Source organism: Buteo buteo, chromosome 5 (assembly GCF_964188355.1).
Source record: "Buteo buteo chromosome 5, bButBut1.hap1.1, whole genome shotgun sequence".
NCBI classification, from domain to species: Eukaryota; Metazoa; Chordata; class Aves; order Accipitriformes; family Accipitridae; genus Buteo; species Buteo buteo.
Window position 1 is genome coordinate 32,709,000 of NC_134175.1, and position 27,831 is coordinate 32,736,830.

General features: G+C 37.0%; 1 protein-coding gene across 2 annotated transcripts in view; it reads right to left on the minus strand.

Moving 5' to 3' along the window:
* B3GALT1 (beta-1,3-galactosyltransferase 1) overlaps positions 1-27,831 on the minus strand; it is a 218,858-nt gene that overhangs the window by 94,985 nt on the left and 96,042 nt on the right. For both annotated transcript variants that reach the window (XM_075028534.1, XM_075028533.1), the window contains one exon: positions 25,592-25,731. The gene's annotated coding sequence lies outside the window, so the exon portion shown is untranslated. The remainder of the gene's footprint in view (positions 1-25,591; positions 25,732-27,831) is intronic.

Sequence of the window (27,831 nt, forward strand, 5' to 3'; positions counted from 1 at the left end):
TGTCACTCTGAAATTTTTAATTTTACCTCTTTCAGATCACAAGCAGGGTTCTTTATGTTTTTGGGTGGCTTAAGGCTTCTGAACTCCATCTCTTCCCCTCAGATAGCATAGGAATAGCCCAAATCCATTTCTCCTCATTCTGTTCACTACATACACTTCCGGATATTTTAATTGGTATTCAGATAAAAGAAAACAGATTTTACAGAAGAACAAGGGTTTTTTTTATGAGTCTGAAGAAATGTATTTTAGAATAAAACCTGCAAAATTCAGCATGGCACTTGGAGAGGTAAGTTAGGCCAATTACTCAATGGATAGACAGTCATAGTGACAGAATGGGCTTTCTGTAATCTTGTGGCTCTGTTAAATTGAATGTTTGGAATATAGCTTCACATAAATATGTACCTGCTACAGGCTGATTTAGGAGATGTAAAAAGTCATACATCTTGAGCTTAATGCAGGTTTCCAGGAAATGAGCAAATGGAGATGATTTATAGAGACAAATTATTTCTCCAGCTCCCAACTCCTAACTGTCTGGTTAGAAAAGCCAAGATATTGCTACAGCTGCATCCTGAAAAAGGTTTATTCTTGAGATATTCTGCAGGGCCAGCCTGTTCAGTCTTTCCTCTGGAGGACGCTTGAGTGCAAAGGAATCCTAAGATAGTTATTTTTAGTCAGTACAAGGTCTTACTTACTCTGCTGGAGCACATAAAGGAGGCCAACATGTCATTAGCTACTGACTTATTTATGATCTACAAAGTAGCTTCTATAGGTGTACTGCTACATTTCTCTAAAGTCTTATTGATTTAGTTCTCGTCAAGTTCTGTCAGGATCTTCCAGCTGACTGAGTTGTTGGATTTTTAGGAGTTGGAGTTGTTAATTGTATCTTTGTAGAGACAAAAATTTAATCCTTTTCTAAAGTATAGAACTGCTCGATGATTACCATTTTCATACTGAAGTAGTTAGCCTGCATCTCTTGCCTCCCTTCTTCCCAGATCCAGCTAATCAGTCCCATACAACTTACAGTTCACTGGTCCTTCCATTCCTCTACCCATTAAGCACAAGAAACTCTTGTAAAGATGAAGAGTCCTTGTGCTTCATTTGCACAAATTACCTGCAGTGATGTTAAACGGACAATGTGGGCATTTAGGAGCTCAGCAGAGTCAGCCCCTCTGGGCTGAAGGATGTACATGCCTGTTGAGAGACCCTCTCATCACATGAGAGGCTGCTGGGAGGGATATGATTCACCCTCAGAAGTGGTGGCAGTTTTTGAGGTTAATTGTGTTTAATTGAATCTGACTCTGCATTTTCAGATAAACCATGTAGTATGCTCATTTGAATTTGCTATCAAACTTATAATTCTAGGTTTTAAAAAGCCAGAGAAATTGCATGAGAGAAAGTCCTGCATTGTTATTACTGCTGGCATTTAAATAGAGTAAGGAAATTCAAATCCTATTTCAAAGATAAGGGGTTTTTTTTAACAGAAACTTGCCCATAATGTATATATATAAATTTAACCCATAGCAGAAATAGAAGAGCTTGAAGATATTATTACTAGTGTGTTTTTAGACATAAAAGAAAGCTTATGGGAAACATCAAGACACAATACTAAAATATATCATAAGAATGTAAGAACATAAAATTAGACAAGGGACAGAGCTGAGGGTTTTTTTTCCAAGTACCTTGACTTTGAAAAAGAGGAATGTACTGAGCTATAATATCTGTATGCATATGTATAAGTATTCATGCAGTCATACTTATGAATTACTTCTGCCTTCCCCAGTAAATGCATTTTTATGAACTGCTACCATGGAAGCTAGGGGTAAAATTCCCATCAATTTTAATGGCAGTGGAATCAGACCTTCCTGTACTTTGTCATAAATACTTTCCAACTTCAGGCATTAAGATCAGGGATTTATGTTTATAGTGAATTATTTCTGCATTGTCATAGGCTCAGAACTCTGTTTAGCATTATCTTGAAGCATTTGATAATTATTATCACTGTTGCTTCTTTTGAAGCTTTAAGGAACATGTTTTCAAAGGATAGTCAGTGTGATTCCAAACACTTGCAGCTGCCTGCCTGTTCCACACCAACAGGTCCTCCTGCATGTGACAAATAACTGTTTGCTTGCACAGCTGAAGGCTATTGAAAAGGAATCACTTGCACTTTCCTTTGTATATGAAAAGAAAACACTTATCAATGGAAGCAGTAAGCCTATGGCAAGTTCTACTGATGTAGGAAGGGAGACGGTAAACCTACAGGAAAGGGCTATGGAAAGTTGTACTGCAGTACTTTCGGGAGTGTATCTTACTGTCTAGGAAATAAAGCTACTCAAAGGAAACTATCAATTAAAATAAAGGCTCAAAATGTATACCCTTTCTATTATTCTAGTTGCTATATACTAGTCTAGCCATTTAAAGTCCATTTCCTTGTATTCTTCACATCACCTCCACAGAGGGAAGTCTCATACTATGTTCATCACCTAGGACTAGAGTAGTTCAATGGGGGCAAAGTGGGTTTGTTTTCTATAAGCACTTGACAGCACTTAGTGTACCTTGTTTCCTAATTTTCCTGTATGCTGAATAAAATCTAATTTTCCTTGTGTTAAACAAGAGAGAGAACTTCAATTAAAATTTTTAAATATAAAATTATAAAATTTTAAAAGGGGGGGACTTGAGCAGGGGACTAGTATTTGCAGGAACTGTTTTTCTTGTGGAATACTCTCTCTTAACCCTCCCAGTAGATGTATGTTGCCTCAATACAGGCAAAAAATAATATTTATGCATGTTACCATGGCATCATCATTACTTGAAAATGTTTGTAGTAGTTGTGTTTTATCTGTGACAATCCAACAAGGCAAGGTTGTGGGAAGAGAGAGTGTATTTTGCTAAAACCAGCTGATATTGGCTGGGTAAAATAGATGTGCTTTTGGGAACAGAAAATTTTCTAGGTTTGTTGATTTTTTTTTTTTTTCCCCCCAGCTATGTCAGTTGGTGCAATAAAATAAATTCTCTCCACCTACAAACTTTGCCTTACTTGTAACAATTATGTCACTCGCAACTCAGTGTTTGATAAGGGGAAGTCCCAGCGGTGTACATTAATTTATAGCAAAGGGTAGTGTTTTGACTCTCCGAGCACGCCTTATGTCATGTTATTAGATTGATAATAATAGGGATATATTAAAAGGTACTGTGCTAGATATCAAGAGGAAAATTTTCTAGGGATTAGAATTTAAATGAAAGCTGACAAGCTGCCATAGACTTTGTAAGAAGCAAAATCAGACCCATAATGTCCATTAAAGTAATTCAGCTACAATGAGGAGAAAATGGACTTACTTCAAGTTATTTATCAGTAATTAGGTTTTAGTGAACAGAAGAGTAATGCAAGGCTACTCAAAATAATTACAATTATTTTCTTATCAAGACCTGTAATTTTACTTTACAATATGCACACCAGAATTATGGGGGTTTTTTGAGTTTTTATGGCACCCACCTCAAAGGTACCATTCTTCAGCTCCAGCACAAACTACAAAAAAATTTACATTTGCAGTTTGGTGCATGGTAGAGATGGAATTTCTTTTTTATCCACAGGTAATCATCATCCCCTTCAAAAATTGCATTGTTGATGGTGACATATTGAGAAAGTTTTATTACTATCTCCCAGTCATGTTCATAGTTAAAGCAATTCATTAACACTGTGTTTATTCACTCTTTCAAATTAAAAAATCTGTTACATTAATTTCCATGCAGAACAGGAAAAATGACAGATTTTATTTTCTGGATTTGCAAATGATTCTATAATGCTGGTGTAAAAAACATTTATGATCACAGTGGAAGAATAGCTTTTCAAAAGAAAGCAGAATTTAACAAAATGCTGCATCTGGAGAGTTCTGTTATAATTCTGGAATATAATTCATGAACCAGTTTGGACATGTAGAAGCCAAAATAGAAATCAGAGCTATATTTGCAAAACATAAAAATTGTAGGGAAATTTCCCAGGGGCTTGTGTAAAGGTAGAATCAAATCTTGAATTCTCATCTTAATTGAATACTTGCTCAATACGCATTCAAAAATCAAAATATTTTTCTGCCCTTGTTCAAAGGCCACAGCAACAACAGCCCACAAACTGAAGCCCTTCGATGTGAGCACTGGTATTTCTCAAAAAAGGTTGCTGTTATCTGGCAGAGACTCAAATATGCTATGCCAAGGCTCCAAACTATTTCTACTTATTTTCTGAATTGAAATGATAAAAAACTTTTCAGGGTGGAGATTCTGTTGCACCTCTAGATGCATAAACAAGAAGTAGCTAATCCTTATGCCCTATGTAACCGGAGAAAGGTTGGTGATGAAAAGTGGTGTCTACATGATTTTTTTATCATCTCTAACTTCTAGTGTAATTACTGAAGGAGCAACAGTGCACAAGAAGAAAAAAAAAAAACCAAACCAAAACCAACTGGTCTTCATTTGTAGCTGATGCAGTTCTAAGAATAGTTTTCTAATGTGCACATATGGTTAGAAAATGATGGAGAAATACAGCTAAAACCAACCTGAGGCCCTTCAGCAATGGAGAAAAACAGTCTGCTGTCTTGGAATGGCAAAGGTCAGTTTTGCAACACTGCAAGTCAGTCAGTGAGGAGAGAGGGGGAGGCTTGGAAGGGACGCAAAGATTTGGGGAATTGGCTAGAAGAGGTCAGTGCATGTCAGGACAAGTGAAAGGGGCTCATCGGTATGGCTTCCCCTTCTCCCTTTCTCTATACAGGGACTGCAGCCTGCCCAGTTTCTGAGAACCTCTTCTTCCTTCGTCCCAGGCAGGCTGGATCTCACCCTGCAGCAGTTAGCATGAGTCAGGCTTAGTAACTGCAACTGTTAGCATGAACCCAAGAACTTTAATCAGCTTTCTGCTGTAGCAGAAGATGATGAAATGCCAAGATGAAATCCATTGCTATGGACTCCATTTTCTGTGTCCAGGCTGCCCCTGTGGGGTGCAGGGATGAAAGGACCACAGAACATGGTGAGAAGGCCCCAGGAAGCTGGGCTTTCTGCTTCCGCCACCAACCCCAAAAGGAGAGGGAGGTAGGGACAGTACCTGTGTGCCACCACCACGGGTGACTCTGGCTCCTCCTTGCTGAAAGCACACAAGGGCCCAGAATGTCAGTAGAGGAGGGTGGTGGAAGTAGGGAGCAAGTGTTCAAAGTCAGCATCCATTTCACCCAGTACATGCAAAGGCAACAGGCTTTCCAGCGAGCAGCTGACTGCTCTGTGCCAACAGCTAGCCCAGTCCCTGTGGCTTTTTTACACTGGGAAAGTTTGTAAATCTATTCATCCTGCCATTAAATGCTCACAAGTGTTAGCTATGTATTCGGTTTCTAAAGAAATTAGAGCTGTGCCAAAGAAATTTTGGTGGCATTTAGCTTCAGTACTCTACGTGCAGTAAAATCTGACTCTTCCTATAAACATAAATTTATCTCGAAGAAATGGAAATGAAAAGAGAAAAATGGGCTTGGGGTTTGGAATATTTCTCTTTCTTCTTTCTTGTCCTTAGAACTACCACAATTAAGAAGCAGACCTTAGTTTAATTGTTTTGGTCCTGTGTCGTGTCCGTCCGTCCCCCCCCCCCCCCCCCCCCCCGTTTTTATTTGGTTAGTGTGTTTTGCTGGCTGTATCTACTCCTGCCACAAATGTAAACACTTTGGCTTCTTTGCATTAGGTGTGAATGCTTCATGGAGATACTACGTGAAAAGGTGCATGAAATCTGATACTGGCATGAAGTCCTTGCCAGGGGCATCTTCAGTGAAAGCACTGTGTTTTCTGTAATGCATATTTTCAGAGGATTTTGTACAGTGCTTACTCCTGCACAGGCATTTTCTAAAAAACCAAAACGAAACCAACAAACTTTTTATAACTTTGTACCAAAAATAACTATGATTTTCAAAGAAGGATGAATATCATGGCTCAATGATTCATTCATTTACCCATCCTGCACAGCAGTTTGTGGCATGCCCCGAAGTTGGAGCAGCTGGATTAACTTTTGCCAATAACATGAAAGCACACACTGTTCTCTCCACCCACAAATGTGTAAAAACATGTTATTTTCATAGTACAGAGTAGTTAAAATTTAGCTGCTCTTTTGTTATCCTTTGAAAAGATCGACAAGATTAAGTTTTTAATTTTGCTGTTTGTTATTTGATTTTCCTATACTTTATGTTGTCGTAACATCACAGAAAAACTGCAAAATAGCTATTGCTGGGCAGAATAGAGCCACAGAAAAAAAATAACATTTCCACCATGAGCATGAACCTGAATTAGTTTACCCAGTCTTAATCAAGCAGGATGCAATCCTTTAGTCCTTGTGACTTTCACAGAGGTTTTACCTGCAGCAAACAGCCTGCTCTTCAGTGCTTGGATATTTGATTTGAAACACCTGTCCTACCTAAACAATAGACCAGATGTCCCATGTCACCATAGAATTCTATTTCATAATGGAGTAAAATAAATTGCTGTCAGTACTCGGATTCTTTTTGAAAGCCAAGCCATTTACGGAAGTGTGTGACTCCATAGTTATCTGAAAAGATGAAAATGATGGTCTTAAATATATCTGACTTAATATACTTGTAACTTTTAGAGATAGAAGTTAGTTGAAATGGTTTGATCATTGTTTTACACCACCACACAGTGCGACTTGCTGCAAAAATCCTCAAGATAACTACAGAGCCAGCTGATCCACTCATATATTGTTGCTTGGTGCTGCATGGAGATTCAGCTCAAATCCTGAAGCCAGTTGCCTATCAGCAAGGCTAGTTATTTCAGATGCAGACCAAGCTATACATCTTCTGGTTTTGGAGCCAGATGAGTAGCTAGCTGAGATTTCTTTGCTTGTAATCTATGATAAGGGGTGTGTATGCTTGTTGTCCTGGAAAGAATCTTGAGCTGGTCCTAAAGGTTGTCACTCAGTTCTGCCTTGAGGAAGACAACACTACGTTTACTCCAGTGGCTTATTTAATGGTGTCATTAAAAGTTTTGTTTAACAGCAGTTTTTTAATAAAAAATTGAAGTTATTTAAATTGGTGAATTCATATTCACAAATGTGAAACACTTTAAAGAAATGAGAGATATCCACATGTAAATACTTTGTTATTTTGTACCCTTGTTCGTTCTTATTTTAGTCCATCAATACTACTGCAATTGCAAAAAGAATTTATGCCAGCGTGGTTAATTCCTCTTTCTGTAATCAAAGGCATCAGGTAATTGAAAGACGAACAGTTATATATTTTGCTGCATCCTATTTAATTTACGTGGGCAGTTAGACATATCAGCATGTGAGAAAGCTGCCTTCTTTTAGAATAGTTTCTTAGAAGGGAACACTGTTGCATAAATTGTCAGCAGTTGAGGCAGCCATGGGTGAAATGGCCTTTCTTATTAAATGTCACAAGAGTTAATGTCACAGTATAATTGGGATGGAAGGATAATTGAGCTAAGCTCAACATGTCTTTTTCTGCTAACACATTATTAATCTACAGGAGTGTTAAAATACGTTTTATAAAGGCCCTATTCACTTGAAAATTGTTGGCTCGTACAAACCCCCCCCTATTTTATTGTAGAGCTCATGAACAACAATTTTGGATTTCCTTCACAGAGAATTTAACTTGTAAGTACAGTATACAGCAGAATGGAGCACAAGAAGGAATTCGTGAAACACAGCTTTAAAGATTTATTTTTTTTAAATTGGCAAAACCCTACATATATAGCACCCAAACAGCATGACATTGGTAGTAACTGAGAACTAATTTCTGTTTGAAGGCCCAGCATTTAGCCTTCATTTGAAAATTTTCTTTCATTAATTTGATTTAATTTAACAAATAATTTATTGATATACTAATTTCATATAGAGTTACTAAATACAACTAACCAAGTTGTTGAAGAAGGCCTTTCTGTCTTAGTAAAAGACCAGTGTAGGACATTAAATATACTGTTGTATCTTGAATTTTTAGATTTTTTCCATTACATTTCAAGTAAAATACAATAGCAGTAGAGAAGCCTTTTGCAGACATCATCACATTTCTGACGGTTTCTTTTTGAAATATGAAAGCATTTTTTTATGGCAAAGGTTATATCGTAGAATCATAGAATCATTTAGGTTGGAAAAGCTGAGTCCAACTGTAAACTGAACACTGCCAAGTCCACCATTAAAACCATGTCCTGAAGTGCTGCATCTGCACGTTTTTTGAACACCTCCAGGGATGGTGACTCTACTGCTTCCCTGGGCAGCCTGTTTCAATGCTTGACAGCCCTTTCAGTAAAGAAATTTTTCCTAATATCCAATCTAAACCTCCCCTGGTGCAACTGAGGCCATTTCCTCTCATCCTATTGCTTGTTACTTGGGAGAAGAGACTGACACCCACCTCACTACCACCTCCCTTCAGGTAGTTGTAGGGAGCGATAAGGTCTCCCCTCGGCCTCCTTTTCTCCAGGCTAAACAACCCCAGTTCCTTCAGCCACTCCTCACAGGACTTGTTCTCTAGACCCTTCACCAGCTTCGTTGCCCTTCTCTGGACATGCTCCAGCACCTCAATGACTTTCCTGTAGTGAGAGGCCCAAAACTGAACACAGGACTCGAGGTGCAGCCTCACCAGTGCCGAGTACAGGGGGACAATCACCTCCCTGCTCCTGCTGGCCATGAATCTCATACAATTGGCCTTGGCCCATTGATCCAGACTGTCCAGATCCTTCTGCAGAGCCTTTCTACCCCCAAGCAGATCAACACTCCTGCCCAGCTTGGGGTCATCTGCAATATATTCATGTCATTTTTGGTAAGGAGGGGATTCACATGAGAAGGGTGACCAGAAGTCTGAATTAGTGTTCCAAATGTATCTATTTTGAAATTATATTTTTCATTGGTTTTTTTTCCAAATATTTTTAACTGTTTTTCCAGCTGGAAGATGTAAAATGAGTAAGTGAGGCTATAATACACACACACACAAAATATACTCTAAGCATTCAGCTCCACCTTGACATTTTCTGTGGAAGCATTCTGTCTTTCATCACACAGGTTGTCTACCAGCTTTTGCCAGTAAGAATCAATTAGAAAGAAAGGTGAAAAAAAATACCCATAGCTCTTTGTTACTGTTTCTCTTTTGAAAAAAATGTTGGGAAACAGTTAAAACACATTTTTCTTGTACTTTATGTCAGCTTACTTATTTCCAAATGGAAAACAATTACTGTATTTGTCATCTTTTAAAGTGATGGTGTCTTTTTGCTCAGGAAGCATTCTTACCAAAGAATGACTTCCAACACAAATGCTACAGCTTCTACACTTAAAAAGTCAGAAATATTTCTAACCAGAAGTATTTTCTAATGAAATTATACTCTCAAAACAAAAACCCTACTTTCACTGAAAATTTAAGATGAGTGCCACTTTGCTGTGATTCACAGGGTTACAAAGTCTGCATGAGTTGGGCCCCAGAGTTGTGACTGTTTTCTTCATCAGTATGAATATATGAAGTTTTTTATAGCAAATAACTTGAAGTACTTAGGAAGATAAATCTTTATAAATGTTCTAGAAAATGAAGTCTTACAATTTAAGAGTACTGACTTTAAATGTAAAATAAGGTTATCCAAGCAATATATGCTCTGTCTTCTTCCCTCTTAAAGAAACAAAATAAACAAAAGGTGCTTATCTAATTAATCAAAATAACAATAGACAGCGGAAATGTTTAGAATGTGGTGCAAAATCACTCAGTTTCCAGATCTTCTTGCCCATTTAACCATTCCTTCATCAATTGTGTTCTGCATAATTTATCACATTACCTTAATCTATATTCAAGCTCTGAGTTTACAAAATATCTTAGTAGTGCAGAATGGCTGAAATAAATTGCAAAGAACTTCAGAATACTGCCCCTTCTAAAGCCGCCACAGTAGAAAAATATGAAAAAATATGTCTATCTGATAGTATTTGCAGGAGAGGTTTTGCATGAAGAAATTCGTCTTTCAAAGTAAAAAGTTAGTATTAAGGTTAAAGGGTTTATTTTCTGATTCTTGCTTCCAAGAAGAGGTAATCAAAGACAATCAGCCAGTTTGACAGCACTTAATTCTACGCTTTTTTTATACAGTATCAGTTCAAATGCGTTCAGGCCCCCAAGGAAGTGGGATGCCACTCTGAGCAGGTAGTTAGGAGAATTGTACAACAAAAAGCCAAGTGTTATTCTGTTGAACTGTAGTGCAGCCTCCCCATCTGTCAGCGGAGTAAGCTCAGCTCAGTTGTTTATAGGCTGAAAGAACTGAATGCAGCCAACCTTATTCTCAAATTACTAATTTAAGGGTGATGATTCTGAGAAATGCACATTTAAGAGGAATTTGCTCTTTCTTGTTGAGCTGCCAGACCATAGCCCAAAGTTTACACATACTTTGTCTAGGATGCCTAGTGCTACTAAAATGAGCTGAGGGTAAATCTCAGATAGCACTGTAATGTAAATTGATGTAGTTCACTCTGAAATGTTGCATAGCTGAAACTCAGAACTGTAACTGTCTACAGAAGAACCATATGGCAAACTCAGGTCTTTCCAGGCACTGATAAATTACTATGTAGTTCTCTTCCTGGTACTTGCAACCTAGCATTAGAGAACATAAAGAACTTTGCTTCAAAGAAATGGAAAAATATTAGAAGTCAGCTCCTTTACTACAGCTGGCTAAAAAATTCCTTTAAAAATTTCAGAACTTGTCTATTTCCCTCAAACATATTCCTCTTCTTAATTGGAAAAAAAAAAAAAAGTCCTTTGATTCCCACCCCCATCTTTGAGGGTTGCTGTTTGCTTGCTTTTATAAGGGAAGTAAGTTTTGGGCCAGCTTGTATCCTTGTGAATTCAAGAGGAAGAGCTCTCATCAAAGTCAAATCCAAATGAATTATAGACAAGGGATTTTGATTTGGTTTTTTTGTTTTGTTTTGTTTTTAACCTCAGAATTATATAAATACTTCATTCAAATTATTTGTACTGAAAAAGAGAGGAGGAAGAGGTCAAGGTGCATTTGTCCTATAGGAAGGAAAAAGATGGCAAAATATCTCAGCAATAGCTCTTCTATGAAATAAGGGAGACGAAGTGAGAGTTGCTCTCAGAATTAAATTAATGCTAATTAAGCTCCCTATCTAGCATGAGAAAAAAAGCCTTTTATTCTGCTGGTTTTTATCATTACTGATAGTCATACAAATCATAAGATAAAGCCCACTCTCTAGTAGAAACAATTTGTAACTGACATAGGCATATCAGGTAAACTTACCAAAGCAGACAAAAAACTGGCAAAAATTATTTCTTGAAACTCACACTAGTTCTGTATCTGAAAAAGCATCTGGGACTTCTTTTGTTTGGGGTTTGGGGTTTTTTTTGTTTGGTTTTTTTTGGGGGGGGGCTGTATGCTGACATAACTGCAGTTGCCTGCAGTATTATAAAGGCTTTAAGTAGCCATCATCAGTTTCCGAAATGTAAAGTACCTCTTAGGGGTCATTCTCTAAGTTACTTTGGGAACCAGATATGAAAAGAGAAGACAATATGCCTTAAAAAGCTTATTAAAAGAGGATTTCCATTTCGCAAGAATTGATGCCAGTTTTTCCCAGAACATTATATTTGCTCAGAACTAAAAAAATCCAAAACATTTCTGGATCTCTTGGGACAACTTGTCAGGAGTCCAGACAAGGGGATCCTATGAATCTGATTTCCATTCAGTGATAATTCAGAAAATCCAAAATGCTGCAGGAAAATACTTCTGGTTTATGAAAACAGATCTTCTTGAGAAAACTGTTTCACTGGAATATTTCCAAACAGTTCTGTTAATCATGTTTTCCAAGATATCTGGGCATAATTTACACAATGCATATAGGGATCAGCAATATTTCTAGTAAAAATGGGCAAACCGCAATTGTTCTCTTCAGTGCATGCACTTAAATACTAGCTATCCAATTAAGTTTGGGCAAAAGATGACAATGCACTCCTTAAATTCCCAGGATGAATGAATTCAAGTGTTACATTCCTAGCACTGACAGTGCTCCAAGGCTGGTTAGTTGTCTCTTGCCAAGACCATTAGTTTCCGGCAAATGTAAGCAAAATTCAGATAGAATGAATATTTCTTGAGTTACCAAATCATTTAGTTACAGTGGTATGTACAGCCTCTTGCAGGAGTGGATAAAAACAGTCTTTCATTGAGAGAAAAGGGTGTCCTCATCAGTGGTATGTGCAAAGAAGTAGTTCTGGCCATTGGAGCGATCAATGAACATCAAGTCAAGTGCCACCTGGAATAAAAGTCAGGCCTGCAACTTCCTGTCCTGTGTGCCAAGGAACTGCTTTGACTAGTGTTCAGAAAAACTTTTAAGTGTGTGTGTTTTGAGTCTATGTTCTCCTAGGCTAAAACCACAAAATTTAATTTCACTCCTCAGGAGACTGAACTGCAAGTGCACAAAGTAATTAACCATTAGCAACTGATGTATGTTATAGTGTTGGAGAGGAAACTGCAGAGAGTATAGAACAATTATCTCCTGCTAGTAAAGCTCAGAGGAGCTTTTGCCTGCTTATTAAACATAAGTTATAGAAGGTAAGAAGGACGAGTCAGAGAAGGCAAATGCCTGAAATCCATGCACCTGATAAGCATAACAATGACACGAATATAGAAGCTGATATAGACCTCTGTAGGAAACTTCTTAGTATAATTGTGTGGTCTTTCCTGATGTGAAATTATAGCAAATACTGATAAGCCTCCTATTGAAAATTGTAGCCAAATTCTTCTCTGAGTTTATTTTTTTGTGTATAAGGCAGGAGTAGAAGAGAGAGAATTTTTAACAAAGGCAGTGTAGACTAAAACAATTCTGCTTCTCCTGAAGTTCAGGAATGAAGTCACAAAGTGCAAGAGTAAACACAGCAGTAGTAAAATGTTAAGGTTTTTATTTCCTCTATTAATCAGATTAAAGTCTCCAGCACTACAGTCATAACATACACATATAGTTAGTAAATAAGCAGAAAATCCCCAAACTCTGAAAAGCCATAGCTTTTAGAGTAAAGGTAAAAGATGATCTTCATCTCTGATGTTAAATATAGTCTTCCTGACCACAGTACAGCATGTTGGGGGAGATTATTCCCACATCACTCTGTAATAATACAAGTAGTTTTCTGGACAGAGATACTGGAATACATAACATCCCCTGAAAAGATGGAGTAGCTAATGCTTCAGTGAGAGCTTGTCCGGCAGAAGTTTTGGCTGAGTTTAGAAAACATACTCAGACAACCTCAGTTTCATTCTAACAAAAGAGTATTTGTGTCGCCTATTCCTCCTCTCTGCTTATAGCTTATGATCTGCTTGGCTTTGCTGTTCTCAATACTTGCAGGTGCTACTCATAGTAAAAAGAGAAGAAACAATTCTTCAAAGCAATAAACAGCTGGGTCTCGGCTTCTAAATTTTTGCATGCGTGTTCTGATGAGTTTTATGCTATTGAATGTATGGATATTTTAATTATCTGATGAACCATGGCACACTAAAACTGCTGGGTACTTGAGAACTAGAAAGGCATGCAGAAGCTGGAATCTGCACCCAAAAGACAGGTAATGAGGCTCTGACATTCCCTGTTCTGCCAGATGTACTGGCTTTCCCATTCCCTTGGAGTTTTCTTACAGGAAATGTCTAGTTCCCCTAAGTGTTTTGTAAAATACTGTATTTTGAAAACAGTAACTGAATTACCAATGTGGATTTTGCAGCACACTGTTAAAAAACATTTGTACCTAAAACATATGAACTAATTAAGAAAGTGTTCCTATGCATCATCATTCAGAAACTCTAAGTCTTTGAAATGGCTCTGTATCCAACATTTGAGGCTCTATGAGAAAAGGATGACAATGAAAAAGTAACTTCTGCTCACAACAATTTTAAGACTATCAGAAGGTGAGGATGGAGTATTTCAAAAGACTCCTGTCCAACAACAGAATTATTTAACAATAATTTAAAACTTTGATGACTCACTAACATAGGTTTTCCAGTATTTCCCCCTGCACCCCAAACACATACATTAAATACCATAATTGCAGCTAGGAGAAAAAGTCCAAATTTAATATGGAAGATGAAATATAATCCCAGTTTCACATCACACCACCACATGCACAACCTTACTATGGTTAACAGCTAGACAGAATACAAAGTCTGAACTTCAGTCCATATATACTGATTTTAAATGAGCACGCAAAACTGAATTTTCAAGGTGAAACTTTCACTAGTAATGAAAAGTACCCTTCTAATGCACCAAGTTGTAGTAATAACATCTCTTTTAAAGAGACGCCTTTAAATTCACACAACTATAAGGGTGTCTTCCATGCCACTGAATACCCATTAACATACTGTCTCAGACACTGAAAGCAAACTGACATTGTCATTTGGAAACCAAGGTGTGCTCAGGTGGAGATCACAGCTCTGAAGCAGTATTAAGCAAGAAGATCTGCAGTTATATGTTTCCAGAAAACTCTGGATAAATTTCTTTACCAGTTGCATTTAACCGCAAATGATTGCAATGAATGTAGTTGAAATAACACTGCACAAAACTGCGATACTAAACTCTAGTAAAATTATTATTGCAGGTTTATCATGTATAAAAGTAGGGGGTTGGTAAGGAATCCTCAACTGAAATAGGCTGCACTTCTTAAGGAAGAACAGTTTTAGGACCATGGCAGAAGTTCCGGCCTCATTTACATCAATGGGAAAATTTCAGTTGACTTCAAGGCACTGGATTTTACTCAGGATACTTATTTCAAGTCCCTCTTTACTGTGTGGGTTCATTATCAGATGCACTGAATGGCTGGAAGAAGCATAAAATAAGAGGAAGTACCATTTAATAAAATCACCTGGATTTCTACCCAGCGGCCAGGAGACTATAGTGTGTGTGATATGGAAGCATGCATGTGTGTGCTGGGAGGCCAGCTTCCTCACTGGAACAACTCAGGGAGGTGGTGTATGGCCCAAACCATTCCTTAAGCATGGCTTCATATCCATCCTTTTGACATGGGATGGGTAGAAGGACCAGAGACCTGGAGGTAGGATGGCATGCAATCATAGAGCACGCCTAGCTATCCTGCAGCAATTGCTTATCTAGTGGCACTACTCATTGTTCATCACTTTGTAAAAGAGAAGGAATGCACCTTTCATTTATGGTGGGGCAGTTACCAGGGAGGAGAGGTTCCCTCTGGTCCTTGTTTGCGTCCCTGTCCTACATAGCACACTGCTGTGGCACCAAAGCAGAGCAGACTCTGCATGTCCACTGCATTTCTCTTTCTGTGCAGGTGGCCATGAGGATGTAGGAAGCAGCAAGAACAAGACTACCAGCATCAGGTTTGTGGAAATTGTGAATGAATCACTTCCTCCACAAAACAATATGCTGCCCCTTGCTGATTGCAGAGCATAAATTTTACAGTCTACCTTCATCTATTAAGGAAGAACACTGTAATGAAAGGTTATTCATGTTGCTCTTTTTTGGGCCAAACACTTACAAGTTTAGTCAGAGCCCTGAAGTGGCTATGGCCGGTGTGTGCGTCGCATAAGAAATATCCCTTTGTTTATCACTCAGAATTGACTGAGTTAAGAAACATGCTTGTATAACCTGAAGCAAATAGAATATAAGCTTTCTCCCATTAGAGAAACTCAAAGCTGACATTTTTGTTCTTGGAGCTCTTTCTTGCTATACATTTTTTGAGGGTCGCCATTCAGAAGTGACTGAACTTATTAAGAAGCTTATAAATACTTCATACACTCATAATGGTAATACTATGCTGAGAAAATGAGGATACAGCCATTTCTTAGGACCTTAACTTATATTTAACTGACCTTGAGATCTTTGGCTGGAGAATCTTGGCAATATCTAGTCTTCTCAGGTGCCAAGTAACCACTGCCCTTACTGAATTCAAGTAATGTTACCTTTACATACATATAGAAAGAGAAGCCTATTCTTGACTTTATGGTTTATTGCTTAATTGTCCTGTACTGTAGCTGAACAGAATTAAAAACAGAGTGAAAGTGAAAAGGTCTCTCTTCCAGGGAAGCCTGAATATCATTGTGGCTTCAAGACACTGAGCAGCATAATGTATTTTACCACTGCTTTTAAAAAATTACTAAGAATGTCACAGAAGGAATCAGAAGTATATATTTTTGGGAAAAGGAATAAAAGTTCAATGTTTAAGCATTCAGAAAATAAAGAAGAAAATTTTTCATTTTTCTTTTGCAAAAGAAATTCTTCAATCATAAAATAAGTAACCCCCAACCGATGAATTCAGTGCTGGATATGGAACATACATTGTGGGACTCTTTTTGTTGGTATCATCAAACCTGAGAGTTACTGAGGAGTGAAGAGGATTTGTCTGAATAAGAGATTAGAACTGGATCTACAGGCATTGCAATGCCTGAATTTGTGTTCGACAATAGAAGGATTAAAGGTTTATTAGATTAGATCAAAGAATAGAACTGAATTCATTTTTGAACTCTGTTGTCCTTTTGTATCAGATTCCTGACACACATACTGTATACTTTGTTCTCTTTAATCATGATGTTTTACAACATAATTGTGAATTTATTCAATGGCTTTTTTTGGGTGGTGTTGGTTTTTTTTTTATTTTCCAAATAAACATTGGGAATTGAAAAGAAATTATAAGAAAAATAATTGTTCTAAAATAACACCTAACCCAGTCTTAGTCAAAATTTACTTTGGGAATTGCAAAGCTAGTTATTTTTTGTACTTAGTCCCATTTTATTCTGCATGTGGTTTCACCATGGTCTATACAGCACCTGCCACAGTAGAACAAATACTAATTAGGGCCATTAGGTGCTAATATACAACAAATAACTAATAGTAGTATCATGAAACTGCAAGAAAAAATATTTCTGAACAGATGGTCTGGAGGACAGGATTAAAATAAATCAAAAAGGTTTACATATCTCTGTATAATCATCCAAACTTCCGCATTATGATTTTTCCAATGAAATGAACAAGTACATCTTTTGAGGTTCCCCTATCACCAGCAGTAATTTTCTGCTTTTGCAAACTTGCAGAAACTAATCAAATGGTAATAAGAAAGGTCCTGTTCCTGTTCTCACTGACTTCAATCAGAGTTTGGCATTAACTTGGAAATTATCATTACTGGGTGGAGAATTATTATATTAAATAGAATGTGCAATGGGCTGCAGTTTTCACTTGGAATTTCATTAGAATTATCAGTCATTTTTATTGTTGACTTTTTCCTTAACGTAGTTTTCTAAAATAATTCAGTGCTTCACAGGACATATTCTTATCTTACCTTGTTTTACACTAGGATAACTTCATTGTCTGGAAGGATATCACAATATCATTAGATAATTTGTGTAAGCAAGATTAAATTAGAACAATAATCAAAATTATGAGTAAATTTTAAGAGCATATTAAAATGAAAGACAAAGCAGAAGAAGCATTTATTTAGAGTATTCTCATAGAAATTGTATTCTCTGCATCAAAAAACTGAAGTCAGGGAGAGTCCCAGGCAAAAGCACTTATGCAAGTGAAATTAGCATGTGCCTTGCTAATTAAGAAGTTAACTTTATAAAGCTTTCTTCACATTGTTCCCTTTTCCACTTTGTTGAACTTTATTAAATGTTCTATGACTCAGATTCTGATAATATAGATGTCAATGTTAGAAATGCACTGAATTCCTGAGAGCCAGAATTTTTATTAGTATACTTAGATTTTGAAGATTTATCTTACAAGCATGTTAAACTTCAGAGCCTGCTGGTTTCTTAGTTAAGAAACTTAAAAATTTGCTCTAAGTTTAATGCTGTCACAGAAAAGAACTATACCCTTTCCAGGCTCTCACATCAAACTATGCACTGTTTTGTCCTGATTCAGATTATGTTTTCAATCAGCTTCTTTCCTGTGTTTTTTTGTTAGTTTGTTTGTTTTTTTTTTTTTCCTTCTGACTGCAGGAGATTATTTACTGGAGAAAATGCTAAAGGTGAGGATGCTTCTCAGTGACTCTTCAAAATCAGTATCTTTCCCTTTATTGAATATTTCCCCTCATCTCTTCCTACAGTTCTGGAAATGATCAGATGAGACAGTTACTGTCTTATATCTACAGCCCAGCCAACTGTAGGCAGGAGACTTGCAACTGGGTGGCTGTGCCACATGCCATACCAGCTGTGCTTGATGCTGAGGAACTTACACTTTTTTTGCATCCCTTAACCATTGCATCTTCCCTATCAAATACTGGGACAAAACCTATGTAACTGACATTCAAAATCAGCTTTACTGATAAAGACCAAAACACTTTATACTTTTAAAGAAACAGTAACATGCAATTGACTTTTTTTAATACGACAACTATAAAAATTGTAATTCTCCAGATAAACATACGTGTAATGAGAGTGATTACCATACAACAATAAACCATCACTGCTATTATAAAACCATAAACTGTTATTCAATATACTATATAATTCAAAATCTAATTGAAAGTGCTAGTTTATCATAATTCCCACAAGCCATCATTCTTTAATATTGTGAAATGAATGGGGTTTTTGTGGAGCTATTAATTGTTACTGACAAGCAATAACCACTGGAATGAAACTCCAATTACCCACAGCCATTAATCACATTTACTGTCATCTGTAATGTCAAAAAAAAATTCAATAATATTCTAAACAGCAAAAAGGAATTTACACCTCTTATGTTTTAACTCACTTCATAGAAATCAGATGGTCCTTTGGTGGGGTAACCAAGGAATTACAAAAGGCTGTTTTCATTCTAAGCACAATGTTCAGTCTTGTATTTTCCAGCTTTTAAAAGGCTCTCCCACTTTATTCAGTTTTGATGGAGACTTATATACCTTGCAGTTTTATTTCTATACAGTTACATACAATTCATAATGTAATTTGTTGCTAGCATGATGTTATTGCAGTCATATGGCTTTAAAAATAAGAAATTATAGAGATCGTCTGAGCATGTAGTTCACTAGTCAGTTCCAGGAAAGCACTTAATGTTACTTTTAGGATGCAGGCTTGAGCAGGAGATTAAGTGTTCTTGGAGATGAGGGTGTAAATAAGGGTGGCAGAGCTTTTACTGTGGTACCTGAGCATTCAAATAAAATGAACTCACTTGGAACATGTTCTTCTATACTTTTAATCTTGTTAATTTTTCAGATTCTGTTGTTCACTTGAAATAATTAGTTTGTTGGGGTTTTTTTGTGAACCTACACAGTGTTTAAAAAACATACATGTACATCTTTGGGAACAAAAGGATAGGAAACTGTTCAGTACTTTACTAGTGACTGACTGGATTGGCCAAAAGTGCAATGAGGGCATCACAGTTAAAAAGCCATGCTTGCAAAATGGGATCTGCTTACTATACCCCTGAAAATTCCTGATATTACAAATAACATTGTTGGACTATTACGGACTGTGGTGGGTTGATCCTGGCTGGGCGCCCGGTGCCCACCAAAGCCACTCTATCACTCGCCCTCGTCAGCTGGACGGGGGGAGAAAATATACAAAAGGCTCATGGGTCAAGATAAGGACAGTTTAATAAAGTGAAAGCAAAGAAAAAACAAATGATGTTATTCTCTAATTCCCATCAGCAGGCGACGTCTAGCCACTTCCTGGGAAGCAGGGCTTTAGTACGTGGAGTGGTTGCTCTGGAAGATGAAAATGCCCCCCCTTCCGTCTCCCTTTACTTAGCTTTTATATCCGAGCTGATGTCATATGGTATGGAATATCTGTTTGGTTAGTTTAGGTCAGCTGTCCTGGTTATGTCCCCTCCCAAGATCTTGCCCAGCCCCAGCCTGCTGTTGAGGGGGGTGAAAATGTTGGAGAGACAGCCTCGATGCTGTGCCAGCACTGCTCAGCAGTAGCCAAAACACCGGTGTGTTATCAACAGGTTTCTAGCTACCGATGCAGCGCACAGCACTACGAGGGCTGCTATGGGGAGAATTAACTCCATCTCAGCCAGACCCAATACGCGGACATGTTGTGGTCCTTACTCTCAAATGATGTTGATGTTTCTTCTGGACTACAGCAAACACAGATCATGCTGGGTGATCAGGATGTGAGACTTTGCCATTCGTTTACCTTGAGAGTCTGTCAGCTTTTGATGGCATAACAAGACTTAGATTTAGAACAGTGTGGAAGCACTGGTCTATAATCTGCTGTGAATAACTTCATTTAAAAAAAGCAGTGAAATCCTAAATATTTTGTTTACTATACTGTGTTGTTCACTTATGGTTTCATCCACTCTTCATAATCCATCAAAGATACAAGCCCTCTAACGTGAATCAGCAGAGCAGGAATAACATCTGTTCTTCATATACTGCAAATATACAGCAGAGTATCTTTTTGGAAGAAGCATATGAGAATTGACAGTTGAATACATACCAAAAGAAGCCTTAAAATAGATACAGAAATTGTATTTAGCTAAGTCTTAGGCACCTCTAAAGCACAGGGCAGTTGCTTGTTTTTCAAGTTTTCAAGTAGAGGTGTATTTATAAAATTGAATATATTAGTGCCTCTGGAAGTGAAATTCAGAGGTTGACCATACTAACAATTTTATTTTTCCAGTTTATATAACCAGTGTTCCAGATTTTTAAATACTGCATTTTGACTAAAATCGGGGTACGTAGCTGACAGTATGGTTTTATATTGAACAATGTACTACTTAAATAGATCATGTCTTTAAGATTCTGTCCCCTCTGAAATTCTTTTAAGATATTGTCACCGTTCACCACTTGGTTACTTAAAAACTGCATTTAGACAAAAAAACTTTACTTGTGATTTTCCTGCAAAATGTAATTGAACATTCTTCCTCTGAAGCACAGAAAATTTTTGGCCTATCTGCTTTTTCTTAAACTAATTGAAGACTTTGAAAGTGTACACATCTAATATAGTCAATATTATGCTATAATGCTGTCATGATCAATTAATCAAAAAAATTAACTGCCTAAATGAATTGAACTAGCAGAAAAAACTTTGTCTGTCATGAGAAAACTTTGGAACATGATTCTTTCCTGGAGTTCAATTCCTGAACTCTTCCATGTGTTATTTTCTTGGTGTTTTTCTGAGTTGTTCAATGTGAAACTTGAATAGTTTGTAAATTTATTAAAAAATAATAGTAGTAATAATTACCATGTTATGATAAGATTTTAGGTTGAAAAATTCATACTGACACTCCATTTCTGAGATGTAGTTAAACATTTTTATCTTTTCAGAAGAAATTATTAAGTATTTAAAAAAAGGTAATTTCCATTACCCATTTAAAACTGCTGCACTGAAAATTTATCATGAAATAATGCATTCTTTATTCTTGTTGTCAAGGTAACAGAGTTTATCAGAATAACAGAAATCAAAGTATTTAAAAGTGTCCTGGTTTCAGCTGGGATAGAGTTCATTTTCTTCCTAATATAGCTGGTATAGTGTTATGTTTTGGATTCGGTTGTTGATAACACACTGATGTTTTCAGTTCAGTTGTTGCTAAGTAGTGTTTATACTAAGTCAAGGATTTTTCAGCATCTCATGCCCAGCCAGCGAGAAAGCTGGAGAGGCACAAGAAGTTGGGAGGGGACACAGCCGGGACAGCTGACCCAAACTGGCCAAAGAAATATTCCATACCATGTGACGTCATGCCCAGTATATAAACTGGGGGGAATTGGGCAGGGAGGGATCCCTGCTCGGGAACCAACTGAGCATTGGTCACTGAGTGGTGAGCAATTGCATTGTACATCACTTGTTTTGTATATTCCAATCCTTTTTTTATTATTGTCATTTTATTATTGTTATTATTATCATTATTAGCTGCTTCTTTTCTGTTCTATTAAACTGTTCTTATCTCGACCCACGAATTTTACTTTTTTTTCCTGATTCTCTCCCCCATCCCACTGGGTGGCGGGGGGGAGTGAGAGAGTGGCTGCATGGTGCTTAGTGGCCAGCTGGGGTTAAACCATGACAAAAACATAGTTGTAAATTCTCAATTTATTCGGGTAAGGTAAACACTAATTCTGTCAGACACTAGTTATCTTTCATTAGTATGGAACTGAATACATTCTTAGAAGGAAAAAATAATCAAATATTACTCTCTTGTAATAATACATAGCTTTCCTTTGAAGAAGATAATAATAGACAAATATTTGCTAATTCAGCAAGTATGTTTACAACATGGAGTCTTTAAACTTGAGCTGTCAGTTAACACATACTCAAGATTCCCACTAACTTTAAAGGGAAGAACACCCTTGAGTACAATAGCGAGAACTGGCTTTTTCCCTCCCTCCCTGCCTGTTCTTATCTCTCGCTGAATAATAACCCTCATTTAGTGACATCAGTCATTTTTGCATCAGCCTTTTTTATGGCTGGAACAGAAGATTACGTGTGGAATAAGCATGAGCAGCATTCAGACTGAAATGTGTGAAAACTTCGTAGATTTTGATAATACAGGAGAAAACTTGTCATGAGTTGGTGTTAACATTAGCTGAGAAATGGAAATAGATGCAGTAATTTGCACAGCAATTGCAGTTAAGCCCCTCCTGCTGTCACTGGGCTGCAAGTATTTACAAATGCAAACCAGTGCAGTGTCAAAACTTGAGACTGGTAAACTGTACCCAGTGGGTTTTGGTAGTGAGTGCAAGGAGAGCAAAGCTTACAAGGGCCATACAGCCATGATCCTCTATTCATTTTACTGTGAGGTTCTGTTATCTTTAATTGGCATTGAGTCACTTGGATGACTTACAAAAAAAAAAAAATTATCTTCCTAATAGCTGGTAAAAACTAACAGGAAAGCAAAATGCATAACCCATAATAGGAAATATTGAGAGTTACTAGAATTTCTCTGATTTATTCCTGGTACAGATCTGGCTAAAGGGAACTTTTTGGCTGCTCAAACTGAACACTTGAATAGATGATAGTTTTGAAGATGTCATCTGAAGTATTGCACAATTAGCATGAATAATTTTAAAATATTCTGTTCCTGTAACAGATCTTGAAATGCTTCATCTAATGGACTATGGTGTTTAGAGCCAAACTATTCCAAAAACTAGCAAGCCTGTACATTTCCATTATTTAGTATCACAAAATTTGTCATTTAAAATTTAAGTGGTGACTGAATAATAGCTCCCAAAGAATGATCTAACCTTGGCTGGATTTTGCTTCAGAGTCAGACTACACCTCCAAAGATGACACTGCAGAATAGGAGGGGTGAAGCTCAATTTACTGGCATGGGAAGAATTTCATTTGCAGGCAGAAACTGCCACATGAAATATAAAGTATTTTTTCATTGCACCTACTTTCCCGAAATCTTGGCTAACTTTCAGCCACATTAATAGCAATCTGCTTGTGAATTCTGATACATTGTAAAAGGGAAGCCTTTTTAAATTTGGAGATGTTGATTTGTTGTTGATTAATTTAGGATTCTTTCATTTTAATTGCTTTCAGCAAATAATCCCCCCCCGCTTTATTGTTTTAATCATTCATTTGATGATTTTATTATAGCTGTGCATATGGACTCTCATTTTTAGAGACTACTGGTTTAATATTTTCTCCAGACTGCCCCATGTAAAACTCTATTTTTGATGTAAAACCATACTATGGTAATGTGTGTAGTATTGCACATAGCATTTGCTGAGTTTTGAGTCAACCTGCCTTGAGGTTGTCTGTAGGCTTTTGCATATGGTGGCTGGCAATTTCTTCCAGTTTAAATATTCCTGATAGGAGTTTATTACTTTTCAGTAGCTGGAGAGTAGTATACCAGACATTCGACTCTCATATTTAGTTCCATCTCCATTTCAGTTATAGATCTTATTGCTATAATTAAGAACTATATAATTTGTGCTTATTATTCTATATACCTTGAGTGTGTTCTATTCTCCTTTTGCTTTTAGCACGCTCCCCAAAGTAATACAAAATAATAACATGCCATATGGCAAATGGAATCAGCTGTAACACCACACAGCATCTTTTATCACATAGCTTTTACAATATGACATTCCCAAGTTTGTAACTGATGAATATTGCATGTCCTAGAGAAACTCTAGCTGTATTATGCTGCTTCTCCCATTAGAGGCATCCTTGCTGATAATTGTGAGCCTTTTTTTAACATAAATGCAGCAGCTGTCATTTTACAAGAATCAAAAATGTACAAAGTAACAGGCAGAATGTCTCAATGTGTGGTAATCTTACCAGGTTGCAAAAAGTTAGCATGAATTGCATGCATAATATTGCATTATCACAAATTGTGCAACATATAATTGATATGATGTAATAGTAATAATGAGTTTTACATAGTTTGGGAGGCTTGACTGGGGATTTTGGTTTGTTTTTAATGTCTGCAGAGCTCCTGGGAATTCACAGAATGTGCTTTTTCGATACTGAATTTCCATAGGTATGTAGTCAGTCATCTGAAACATGCTGTCTGGAAGACTTAGATGCCATTCTATGAAAGTTAAATATAAGCATAACATAGGCATTTTGTTGAAGGATTAAAGCACTTCTACAAGGCCAAACTTTAAGGGGAATTCTATTTTGTGGATATATTAAATGGATGCAATAAGCTGATGAAGTTACTCAGGAATGCAAAACCCTGTAAGTAACCATTTCTTAATAGTTGATGTGTGTTGGTATACCAGCATCTCACGTTAGCTTTAGTTTTGTGAGTGGAAGGGAGAGGTGAGGATTAAGCAGATATATAAGCAAATGATGGATATGTAAAGTTGAGTTATGAGTATTTCTTTGCATCTTCTGCTTGTGGCAAAAATGTAATTCCAATCTATTCTAAAAGTAAGTATATCTAAGAAATTAAAAGAATGTTTCTGTCACAAACAATTGCATCATGTAACATACAGTTAGCTTAGCTTCCCAGCTTGTTTTAGGCTGTAGAGAGCGTACAGTCTCCACCACATTTACTGCTCCCACTGTGATACTACGAGTAGCACAGCAACTTTTCTCCAAAGCAGGCAACCAGAGGAGCAAAGGATGAATTGTTGCTCACTGTTCCTCCAGCTTTGCTCTCTGGTAAATATATTTTTACTCCTCTCTAGTCAGGTTTAGGAAATAGAAGTGTGTTCAAGCTCTAAATGAACTTCCCACCTGTCACCAGTGTAAGAAGGGAGAGGTAGGTCATAACATGTTGCTTTTCTGCAGTGCGAATGTAATGGCCCAAGAGATCAGTACTAGGATAGGATAATGTAAGGTTTGAGAACTTTGAATTGATTTGTTGAGAAAGAACAGTAACACACATAGCACAACTCTTGTTTACTCCTTTGTAAAAATATTACTATTTTGGCTTTCTGTAGGAAATAGTACAATGTTTTATTTAAACAAAATGAAATATAGAAAATGGATTTCATTAAAAGAAATGTCAAATACCAGTATAGTAAATATTTGCACTGAGGGTAATGGCAATTTTGCTCAAAAAGGAAACTTGTTGTGTGAGTGGGTGTAAGTAGGGTGTATGTGTGTGTGGGTACATATGTCCATAGACACATATAGCAGTAATTCTCAGAAATACTAGGAAGGGCAAGATAAGCACAAACTATTTTATATGATTCCTTGTACAATTTACACTTTATACAGAATCACCTGAATTCCTTACCTGAGTTTTTAGAAACTGCACTGTCTTTTTGTCCTTAATTTTTCATTCCTGCTTATCTGCATCGTATCTACTGCCGTTCTCCACTGTTTGCTTGCTTCCTTGTCACATATGGAACGAGAGTGGACTGTATATTGATAAACCTGCATTGACAAATATCCATGAGTTACATATGGTAAATGAAAGACTTTTTTTTATTACTCTCTTTTTCTGTCTTTCATGAAAACAGAGATAGAATGATGAGAGACTTGAGGTCAAGTTCTGATCTAGTAAGGTTGCACATGTGAATACTGCCATATTTTTATATTGCTAACCACTTAAATCCACGCACAAAACCTACTTATATAATTATTTTTGTCTGAAAAAAAAATGTGGCAATACAAACACATAGAAATAATATAAGTGTCTTACAGCACGAAACGTGTGGACATATGAGAAACAGAATCTACTACTGTTTGGCAAGTTGCCCTTTGGGAGCCTAAGCAACACCTTCAGAGTGACCATCGTATTTCGAAGTGCCACAGACAAGTTTAGTTGCACCATTCTTCTGTTTTCTTTTAGGCCTTGAAGTTCACAACAAGGTGTCTATCCCAGACACCTCTGCAGGGTTCAGTGATTTTCACAGAATTCTGATCAGGCTTGCAAGAATTATCCTTATATTGTAAATGGCAATTTTCTAAATTGCAATTCAAAGGAGGTTTGTCTGTTTCCTTTTCTGTTTTATCACTCTCTGGTGGGTTTTTTTTGCCAGAACTTATTTCCTGGCTTTCTCCCAATTCCTAACAACCCCTCCTCCATGTCTTCTGCCTCTTTTCCCCACCTTTGCTTTTGAGCAGTCATGCCTTTAGGCAAGAGTTTGTAAATTAAAATTGTATTGTCCTGTTTTATGAACTTAGCTATTCCCAGCATTCTCATTTCTAATCTTCTGACTTCCTTAATTTAGTGCAAGATAGTTATAAATGCTTGTGTGGGGAATTTGATCATGATTATTTGAAATGACATATTTTTGTCATACAAGCAGGTATGAAAAATAATTAAAGTTTGGGAACACATAATGGTGCAAAGGAATTTTAATCGAATTAAACTGTAGACTCTTGGGACATCTTTTCTAAAATAAAAAGCCTATCTTTAAAATATTTTCTACATTCATGGGGAACTTATTTTCTTGAGGACAACAGCCATATTTGTTGGCCCTTTTCCAGTAGGATTTATGTCAGAATGAAGACAAAAAGCATAGAAATACTTTAAATGGCTTCTTTTAAATGACAAAAATGGTTCAACCCTTTAATGCATGGAGTCCTTGTGTGTTCAGTCTCAAGGACTGCACAAGCCTCTGCATAAGTCTGCCTGTCACTGAGCCTAGACTGGCAGCCTTCTGTGGCTCACAGACACACAACTACAATACGGTGGACAGAGCCCTAAATCAAAGATGAACTTAGCCTAAAAAGAGCAGAATTTGGCTCCATGTTTCCCCTTTTCTCACTGCCAAAAAGCTTTACATATAATAAACACAGTCATCAAAATTCACTTATGACAAGTAACAGCTTGCGCATCATTTATCGCAGAGTTTTGATACTTTAACATATAATACGTGTATCCTTAGAGCATGCCACATTTTATTAAGGTGTCCAGCTTTTCACAGGGAAGATATTAAATGAAAAGCAATCTTATTTGCCTGGAAATTCATGCCATACACCAAATACCATGTTTTCTGTGATTAGTTAGCAGAAACCATCTGTCATGTCCCCACCCCCACAGTGCTGAGGAAGGCAGAGACTGAAGGTGAGAAGTGTATTTACTTTTGACAACAAAACCAGCTGTTGCCATTACTTTTAGCTGTAAGGCAAACATGCTGGAAAAGGTGACTATCTATTGTGATTCTAGTGCACTGGGACCAACTACGACTGTTGATGACAGCTAACCTCTTAAAATCTGGATGAAAATTGCTTTATGGCTTATGTCAGGAGGGCATGTACAAACACACCTCCAGCTGAGAGCTGGAACCAAGAAGCAGAAACTTCAGGCTAGAAAAGTAAGAATCTCCCGCTTCTCACGCCTTTCTTTTGGTAGAAAATTATATTGGAAAAGAGAACTATTTTTCTCTAATGATAATACAAGATCTGAAATTAAGCACAGCAGGTAGAAACATCCGGCACAGATTTAAAAAGGTATTGCATATTCATATGCTGAAATGTTTTCCAGTGCTGACAGCTAACTATTCCAAGTGGAAAAGGTACATGCTC